The sequence below is a fragment of the Cynocephalus volans genome, chromosome 3 (assembly GCF_027409185.1).
Source record: "Cynocephalus volans isolate mCynVol1 chromosome 3, mCynVol1.pri, whole genome shotgun sequence".
NCBI classification, from domain to species: domain Eukaryota; kingdom Metazoa; phylum Chordata; class Mammalia; order Dermoptera; family Cynocephalidae; genus Cynocephalus; species Cynocephalus volans.
This window is the reverse complement of record NC_084462.1, coordinates 77,993,803-78,003,228: the sequence shown is the minus strand read 5'-3', so window position 1 is coordinate 78,003,228 and position 9,426 is coordinate 77,993,803. Positions and strand designations below refer to the sequence as shown.

The 9,426-nt window shown below is 38.9% G+C and overlaps 1 pseudogene; it reads right to left on the bottom strand.

Moving 5' to 3' along the window:
- Positions 1 to 8,652: 8,652 nt before the first annotated feature.
- Positions 8,653 to 8,770, bottom strand: LOC134374420 (small nucleolar RNA SNORA1; annotated as a pseudogene).
- Positions 8,771 to 9,426: the final 656 nt, after the last annotated feature.

Below are 9,426 nucleotides of genomic sequence, written 5' to 3'. Positions count from 1 at the left end.
TTTAATGGACTTTCTGTATAAACAATAATTATAAATAAAGACTTTCTCCTTCCTCTCCAATTCTTATGTGTTCTTTTTCTTACATTAATGCAATAGCTAGAATCTTAGAAGTGGTGATAGTAGATATTCTTGTTATGTTTCCTAATTTACTGGAATTATTTCTAAAGTTTTTCATTAGGCATAATGTAAGAAGTAGGTTTTGAATAGAATCATCAGATTTAAAAAGTTCTGTTCAAAATTTAGTTTGCTAAGGATCTATTTCCTGAATAAATATTGAATTTTATCAAATGGTTTTTCTAAATCTATTAAAATGGTCATGTGTTTTTCCCTTTAATTGGTTAATTCCATGTGTTACATTGATCACTTTTTAATGTTTATTTATTTTTTAATTCCTGGAATTAAACATATTTGTATGACATATTTTTAAGCATACTGTTTATTAAATTAGATGTGGTATTTTTTACAAGATTTCCTCATCTATATTTCTAACAGAGATTGATATATAAATTCATTTTCATATATTTATAAAAGTTATAATAATCTTATAAAATGAGTTGTAAAACTTTCTCTGCTTTTTTCTCTTAGTTTCCTTTACTTTTAGGTTTTCTTTTTACATCAAAGTTATAAATGCATGCACTTTAAAGAGTAAAATATTTTCTCTAAGGTTTGCTACCAAAAAAAAAAAAAAAAAAGCTTCTTTTACTCCTAATCCTGTCCCCTTCTCCCTTGTTTCTCTCTCCAGGGGCAAAAACTTTTAGCTGATTATTTTGACTTTTACCTCAAGGCTGGAAAATATGCTTGCATTGCTCTTGATTTTGCAGTTTTAGTAGTAAGTGTTGATTTCCCACTATAAAGGATGAGGACTTATCTTTTTTCCTTCCCTTGCTCCTAGGAACACACTCTTCTCATCTCTTCTCATCTCTCCACCCTCTCCCAACAGAGTCATTTTACAATGTTGGTTAGATACGACCATGTCAGCATTTTACTGTAAAGACTATGTAAGTGCTATTCAACACCAAGACAGTCTTTCCTTCCTTCACTTTGTTGTTGCCTAAAGAAGATGATGATGGTGTTTTTATTTGTTTTGTTTCTTTGCTCATTTTCTATGTTTTATCATAAATTCAAACCCCAACTAAACTCCTCACCAATTGTTTAAAAATCTCCTGTCGGGACATTTCAATGCAATAGTATTCTATCAATTTTATCTTCTGAAAAAGTCTTTACAGGAGACTTCTGACCTGCTACAAAGTAGCCAGGCTGCTCTCCACACCTAGTGAACAGCTGTCATTCTGGAATTCCCCTTCACCATCATCTTGAAGATTCCCTTTGCTCCTTCCCTGTGTTGAAGTTTCCTGTATCCCATGTTTTCTACCCTCTTGGGACAGGTAAAAGTTTTGAAAAAACTTTTTCTGAAAAAAAGGAGCCACCCAGAGGCTGGTGAGTCATCGCAAGGGACTGGAGTATGGACCGTCCCATGGGAAGTGTTTGGAGTACAGGTGGTGGGGGAGATGGGCCCACTGGGGGAACACTGGGGCACAGCATAGACAGCTGATCCACCTCCCAATCAGCACAGGACCACTCAGTGGAGACTGGTCAGGAATATAAAACTTCAGGGGGTGCGGTTTAATGTAAAGACTCAGGCCCACACCAGAGATTCTACACAACAGAAGTGCACTGGATCTCACTAGATCCACAAGTATCTATAAAGTCAACCAATAAAACCTGAGCTGCACAAAAAGCCTTCCCTAGGGAATCAGCAACAAAGCAGCAATTCAGCTCAACCACAGGGCTCAAGTGTTGGTCCCCACAGGAAGTTCCCCCGTTTTAGAAGTAAGCAAAGGACAACAAATTAGTTCTAGCTCAGAGTTTAAGTGGTGGGAACAGCAAATAATCCAATACAGAACTGAAAGAAAAAACAGAGTACCCACAACAAGAGACAAAGTCTGATATTAACTAGTAAAGGTCTCACATCACCAAAGAACACCTATAACACCTAGAAGGACCAGAAGTCCACTGGGCTACCAAGCCAGAAAGGAGGGAGGCACTGAGCCATGCCCCCTGATACCTGAAACCAATCCCAAGGGTAGGGGCCTCAGACAGACACCCCTGACACACACAACCAGCCCAGTGACAACCACCGAGCCACCATAGGAAGTGCCCTGGGCTCTCCCAAGCCAGGGTGGTGGGGGGCCTTGGGCCTCAGTCATGCCTCCCCAACACAAGCAACCAGCGCAGTGACAACCACTGAGCCACAGCAAGAAGGGCCCCAGGTTCCTGAGCTGGGGTAGTGGGAGGCGAGGGCTTTTGCCACACGCCCCTGACATCTGCACTCCCTCCCAAATGCTCTGCAACATCATAGAATGTAAAAAAAATCATTAACAACAACAGCAAAAAAATCACCCAAAAAAACAAAAAAAGGAGGTGGTGATGGTGGTGGTTCTTTGAGTGACCCTTTTTATATTACACTGCTCCTGTTTCATGATTGAAGAATCTTCTAATCTCTCCCTTAGGACCTGGATAACAATATTTTGAAATTTTCTTCCTGCTTAGTCTTCTTCCTTCAAGTTGTTTACTTTGTTTATTTTGGGTCTTTCATTTTAGAGGCTTTCCCTAGATATCTTGTGTCTTAGTAGTCCCCTTGCCCTTAGGTTTCATATCCCTAGCCCTCTTAAACAGTTAGGTTCCCATGAACAGCCCTTTCCGATCATACATGCCAGCTTGTCCTGCTGTTGTTTTGGAAAAAGACTGTGGTGGGGCTGTAGGGACTGAAGCTCTCAACATTGAATATGTCCTTGTTTTCTTAATCACCTCTGTGTCAGTTCAGTACCCCGATCCTCAACTGTGTTGGCCTCCTCCTAAACAGAAACGTTTGCCCTTTTCAGTCTTTTACTAGGGATGAGGGAAGGGAGTTACTGGGCTGTCAGGGGTAGGGATGGGGAACTGGAGAGCTAACTGCTCCCCAGACTTTAAGCCCAACATCTCTCCACCCCCACTTCCTGAGCTAATTGGTGTGACAATTCCTGAGTGTTTGGGGGATTCTGTGAAATCAGATGGTTTTTGGCAATTTCCTTTGCAAATAGTGCTGCAATGAACATTGGAGAACAGGTATACCTGCAACTTGATGATTTCCATTCCTCTGGGTACAATCCCAGCAGTGGGATAGCTGGATCATATGGTAGATCTATCTGCAATTGTTTGAGGGACCTCCATACCATTTTGCACAGAGGCTGCACCATTTTGCAGTCCCACCAACAATGTATGTGAGTTTCTTTTTCTCCACAACCTCGCCAGCATTTATCATTCACGTCTTTTGGATATTAGCCATCCTAACTGGGGTGAGATGGTATCTCAGTGTGGTTTTGGTTTGCATTTCCCGAATACCGAGTGATGTTGAGCAATTTTTCATGCTGGCCATTCATATATCTTCCTTTGAACAATGCCTATTTAGCTCGTTTGCCCATTTTTTAAATTGGGTTACTTGTTTTTTTGTTGTAAAGTTGTATATTCTGGATGTTAATCCTTTGTCAGATGTATATTTTGCAAATATTTTCTCCCACTCTGTTGGTTGTCTTTTCACTCTGTTAATTATTTCTTTTGCTGTGCAGAAGCTTTTTGGTTTGATATCATCCCATTTACGTATTTTTCCTTTGGTTGCCCATGCTTTTGGGGTCATATTCATGAAGTCTGTGTCCAGTCCTACTTCCTGAAGTGTTTCTCCTATGTTTTCTTCAAGAAGTTTTATTGTTTCAGGGTGTATATTTAATTCTTCAATCCATTTTTAGTTGATTTTAGTATATGGTGAGAGGTATGGGTCTAGTTTCATTCTCCTGCATATGGATATCCAGTTACCCCAGCACCATTTGCTGAAGGGGCAGTCTCTTCCCCAGTGTATAGGATTGGTGACTTTGTCAATGATCAGATGGCTGTAGGTGTGTGGGTTGATTTCTGGATTCTCTATTCTATTCCATTGATCAGTGTGTCTGTTTTTATGCCAGTGCCATGCTGTTTTGGTTACTATAATTTTGTAGTATAGTTTAAAGTCAGGTAGTGTTATGCCTCCAGCTTTTTTTTTTTTTCTTTTTTCTCAGAATTGCTTAGGCTATGTGTTGTCTTTTGTTATTACATATAAATGTCTGGATAGTTTTTTCCATTTCTGAGAAAAATGTCATTGGAATTTTGATGGGGATTGCATTGAATTTGTATATCACTTTGGGTAGTATGGACATTTTCACAATGTTGATTCTTCTAATCCAAGAGCATGGGATATCTATCCATCTTCTTGTGTCCTCTTTAATTTCTCTCAACAGTGGTTTGTAGTTCTCATTATAGAGATTTTTCACATCCTTGGTTCACTCTATTCCTAAGTATTTTATGTGTTTGGTGGCTATTGTAAATGGGCAAGCTTTCTTGATTTCTCTTTCTTCATGTTCACTATTGGAGAATAGAAATGCTACTGATTTTTGTGTGTTGATTTTGTATCCTGCAACTTTGCTGAAATCATTTATCAACTTGAAGAGTTTTTTTGTAGAGGCTTTAGGCTGTTTGATATATAGGATCATGTCATCTGCAAACAGGGACCATTTGACTTCATCTTTTCCAATCTGGATGCCCTTTATTTCCTTCTCTTCTCTGATTGCTCTGACTAGTACTTCCAACACTATGTTGAATAGGAGTGGTGAGAGTGGGCATCCTTGTCTAGTTCCTGTTCTTAAAGGAAAAGTTTTCAGCTTTACCCCATTCAGGATGATATTGGCAGTGGGTTTATTACATATGGCTTTAATTGTGTTTAGATACTTTCCATCTATACCTAACTTGTAGAGAGTCTTTATCATGAATGAGTGTTGAATTTTATCAAATGCTTTTTAAGCATCTATAGAGATGATCATATAGTCCTTCTATTTGATTTTATTAATATGGTGTATCACATTTATTGATTTGTGTAGGTTGAACCAACCTTGCATCCCTGTGATGAATCCCACTTGATCATGGTGTATAATTTTGCACATGTGTTGCTGTATGAAATTAGCTAGTATTTTATTGAGGATTTTTGCATCTATATTCATCAAGGATATTGGCCTATAGTTTTCTTTTTTAGTTGTATCTTTACCTGGTTTTGGTAGCAGGGTGATGTTTGCTTCATAGAATGAATTTGGGAGAATTGCCTCTGTTTCAATCTTTGGAATAGTTTGTAGAGAATATGTGTCAATTCCTCTTTGAATGTTTGGTAGAATTCTGCTGTGAATCCATCTGGTCCTGGGCTTTTCTTTGTTGAGAGCCTTCTGATAACAGCTTCAATCATTTTTATTGTTATTGGTCTGTTCAGATTTTCTACATTGTCTTGGCTCAGTTTTGGTAGTTTGTGTGTGTCCAGAAACTTATCCATTTTCTCCAGATTTTCACATTTGTTGGCATATAGTTGTTTATAGTAGTCTCTAATGATTCCTTGTATTTCAGAGGTATCAGTTGTAATATCACCTTTTTCATTTCTAATTTTTGTTATTTGGGTCTTCTCTCTTCTTTTTTTAGTTAGCCATGCTAATGTTTTGTCAATTTTATTTATATTTTCAAAAAACCAACTTTTTGATTCATTGATCTTTTGTATCATTTTTTGGGTTTCAATTTCATTAAGTTCTGCTCTGATCTTAATGATTTCTTTCCATCTGCTAACTTTGGGTTTGGATTGTTCTTGTTTTTCTAGTTCTTTAAGGTAAAGTGTTAGGTTGTTGCTTGCCATCTTTCCATTCTTCTGAAGTAAGCATTTAATGCAATAAATTTCCCCCTTAGTACTGTTTTTGCACTATCCCACAGGTTTTGGTATGATGTATCATTGTTTTCATTAGTTTCAATAAATTTTTTGATTTCCTGTTTGATTTCTTCTTGGACCCATATGTCATTAAGTATGCTCTTTAATTTCCATTTGTTTTATAGTTTCCAGAATTTTGTTTGTTATTGATATCTAATTTTAATCCATTGTGGTCTGAAAAAATACATGGGATAATTCCAATTTTTTTGAATTTGTTGAGACTTGATTTGTGACCTAACATGTGATCTATCCTGAAGAATGATCCATGTGCTGATGAGAAGAATGAATATTCTGAGGTTGTTGGATGGAATGTTGTGTAGATATCTGCCAAGTCCAATTGGTCTAGAGTGTTGTTTAGATCTTGTGTTTCTCTGCTGATTCTTTGCCTAGATGATCTGTCCAATATTGATAGTGGGGTGTTCAGGTCCCCTGCTATTATGGTATTAGTGTCTATTTCCTTCTTTAGGTCTAATAGAGTTTGCTTTATAAATCTGGCTGCTCCAACATTGGCTGCGTACATATTTATGATTGCTATGTCTTCTTGATGGATCAGTCATTTTATCATTAAGTAGTGTCCCTCATTGTCTCTTTTTATGATTTTTAGTTTAAAGTCTATTTTGTCAGATATAAGAATAGCTACTCCAGCTCGTTTTTCTTTTCTGTTTGCATGGTAAATCTTTTTCCATCCTTTCACTCTTAGTCTATGTGAATCTTTATGGGTGAGGTGGGTCTCTTGAAGTCAGCATATAGTTGGGTTCTCCTTTTTAATCCAGTCAGCCAGTCTGTGTCTTTTGATTGGAGAATTTAATCCTTTTACATTAAGAGTTGTTATTGAAAAGTGTGGATTTACTCCTAGCATTTTATTGATCTTTGTTTGGATGTCTTAAGTGTCTTTTTTTCCTTTCTTTCTGATTTATTGTTTGTCTTCTGTATTTGTTGGTTTCTTGGATTGTAGATAAACTTTTTTTTTCTCTTCATTGTTGGCATTTTTATTTTACTAGTGGGTTTTGATTTTCTATGGCAGTGGTAGTTATTTTTCAGGTACCAAACCCAGTACTCCCTTGAGAATTTCTTGTAAGGGTGGTCACGTGGTAGTGAACTCCCACAGTTTTTGTTTGTCTGAGAAATATACTATTTGCCCTTCATTCCAGAAGGATACCCTTGCGGGGTAGAGTATACTTGGCTGGCAATCTCTGTCTTTTAGTATTTTGAATATATCATCCCATTCCTTTCTGGCTTTTAGGGTTTGTGATGAAAAGTCTGATGTTAGTCTGATTGGGGGCTCCCTTATAGGTGATTTGCTGCTTCTCTCTTGCAGCTTTTAAGATTCTCTCTTTGTCTTTGAGTTTTGCCAATTTGACTATAACATGTCTTGGAGAAGACCTTTTTGGGTTGAATACAGTTGGGGATCTTTTAGCTTCCTGAATCTGAAAATCTGTGTCTTTTCCTATACCTGGGAATTTTTCTGCCACTATTTTGTTGAATATGTTTTCAATGCAATCTCCTTTTGCCTCCCCTTCATGAATACCCATGATTCAGATATTTGAGTGCTTAAGGTTGTCTGATATCTCTCTTAGGTTTTCTTCAATGTTTTTAATTCTTTTTTTCCTTTCTTTTTTTTTTTTTTTGTCTGCCTATGTTATTTCAAACAGCCCATCTTCAAGGTCAGAAGTTCTCTCTTTTGCTTCTGCAAGCCCGCTGGATAAACTCTCTGTTGTGTTTTTTATTTCATTGAATGAATTCTTCAGCTTGGCAAGCTCTGCTACATTCTTTTTCAGGGCATTGATTTCCTTGTACATTTCTTCTTTCAGGTCCTGTATACCTTTCCTCATTTCATCGTGTTGACTAGCTGAGTTTTCTTATATCCCATTTAGTTTCCTTAGAATTATCACTCGAAATTCCTTGTCAGACATTTCAAGGGCTTCTTGTTCTATAGGATGTAGAGCTTGAGAGTTATTATCCTTTGGTGGTGTACTTTCTTGATTTTTCATATTTCTGGTATCTTTCCTTTGATGTTAGTCATTGTGGCAAGGGATTTCACGGTCCACTGGTTTGACACTATTGTGTGGCTAGGATCCTACTGGGGCTGCCAATTTGGCACGGTGCCTCATTGTCTGCTTGGTCACCTGCTGGTGCCTTAGGCGCATGGTTGCCTCAGGTCTTGGCCCTCTCTGGGGAGGTTCCTCTCTGGTCGGCATGCACTCGGCCTGGCTGGGAATGGGGTCCAGCAGTGGCGAGGCCTTCCTCCTCGGTTCCGTGCTGGTGCCACAGGATGTGTGGTCTCCACAGGACTTGGGCCTCTCTGGGGGTGCACTTCTCTGGTTGGCGCACACTCAGCTGGGCTGGGGATGGGGTACAGCAGTGGTGCGGCCTACCTGCTCAGTCATGCACTGGTGCTGCGGGGCACATGGTCTCCGCAGATCTCGGGCCTCTCCAGGGAAGCACCTCTCTGGTCAGCACGTGCTCGCCCAGGCCGGTGATGGAGTCTGGCAGCAGCGAGGCCTACCTTCTTGGTTTCACGCTGGTGCTTCAGGGCCCATTTTCCATACTTTTTGTCCATAAAATACTTTTGCTTATGGGACACATTTTCATATCTCTTGTGGCTTACTTTACATGTAATGAATTTTGGAACAGAGTGTTCTAAGATTGTTCAGGATTTTTTGTTTTTGATTTTTTTTATTGTTGTTTCCTATATTTTAAAAATCTAGTCAGTCCCCAAGTTAGAACAACTGTGAAATATTAAATGGGTTATTTCTTTTCTTTTTTTTTTTTAAATATATTATTCTTTATTAGTTTCTAATATTGAAGTCAACATTTTTGTTGGTACATTTTGTCAAGAGCTTATAGAAAAATGTTACAGGTCTCATTGTCACCACTGCAATACATTTACTGTGATGGAAGCATAACCTGTGTCTCAATTTAGCCACATTAACAATTTTGGATAAATGGGTTATTTCTTAATGAGCAAGAGAAGCAGCAGCAAGGTCCAACTTACTCCTGCCTTATATCAACACGCTTTCTGATTAAGAGCAGGGCACTGAATAACAACACTGAACACTAGGGAATTGTTGTCCAGTTCTTAACTGATGGCACTGGAAAGATGCAGTGGAAATGGTGTCAGGGAGGGTTTGATGGGCCAGGCTGTTATGGGGAGGGTCTGGAAGAAGCTCAAGTCCACGAAGAGAATGTGCAGAAAGGGAGCAGAGTAGGATCTTAGGCTTCTTCCCTGTGGGCTCACCTCACCATTCCTGAGAGACAAGATGATAGGAGCCAAGCAGGTCCGAGTTGTGTGCAGCTGGGAAGCAAGTCTGCACAGGTGAGATGGCTCAGGATGCAGACTGTGATTCAAATAAGAGGCTCAGGGCTCATTATCATTGGGTTCTGGCTGGGGAGGTGTTGATTGGTTGAAAGTAGCAGTGCTGAATAAGATAATAATTAACAGAGCCTAAAACAAATTTGAAATACTTCTATTCCCAGATCCTGAAAGAAGAGGAACTCGGATCCTGAAAGGCTGAATGATTTGCTGAAGATACACAAGGGAGCCGGAGAGCTACTGAGAGAATACGGCTCCCGGACTCTTAGTTCAACATTCTCATCCATGTTTCTTTGGCACCCATGGGACA